Source organism: Paramormyrops kingsleyae, chromosome 5 (assembly GCF_048594095.1).
Source record: "Paramormyrops kingsleyae isolate MSU_618 chromosome 5, PKINGS_0.4, whole genome shotgun sequence".
Classification (NCBI taxonomy): Eukaryota; Metazoa; Chordata; class Actinopteri; order Osteoglossiformes; family Mormyridae; genus Paramormyrops; species Paramormyrops kingsleyae.
This window is the reverse complement of record NC_132801.1, coordinates 4423260-4423473: the sequence shown is the minus strand read 5'-3', so window position 1 is coordinate 4423473 and position 214 is coordinate 4423260.

Sequence of the window (214 nt, the reverse complement as noted above, 5' to 3'; positions counted from 1 at the left end):
TTATTTTCTGTCAATTATTTATTTAAATTATTACAGCCAAACAATGCAACACATATATGCAGCTATTAATTAACTGTCTCATTTGTTTGCAGTCAACTTACTTTCTTGAATTAACAATTTACTAAGATGTTCTTTCTTTTTTAAAAGCCAAGTCAAATTTCTTTCCCAAGAAAACTGAACTGAGCAGGTTTTACACTGAAATAAGGCCTTTAGT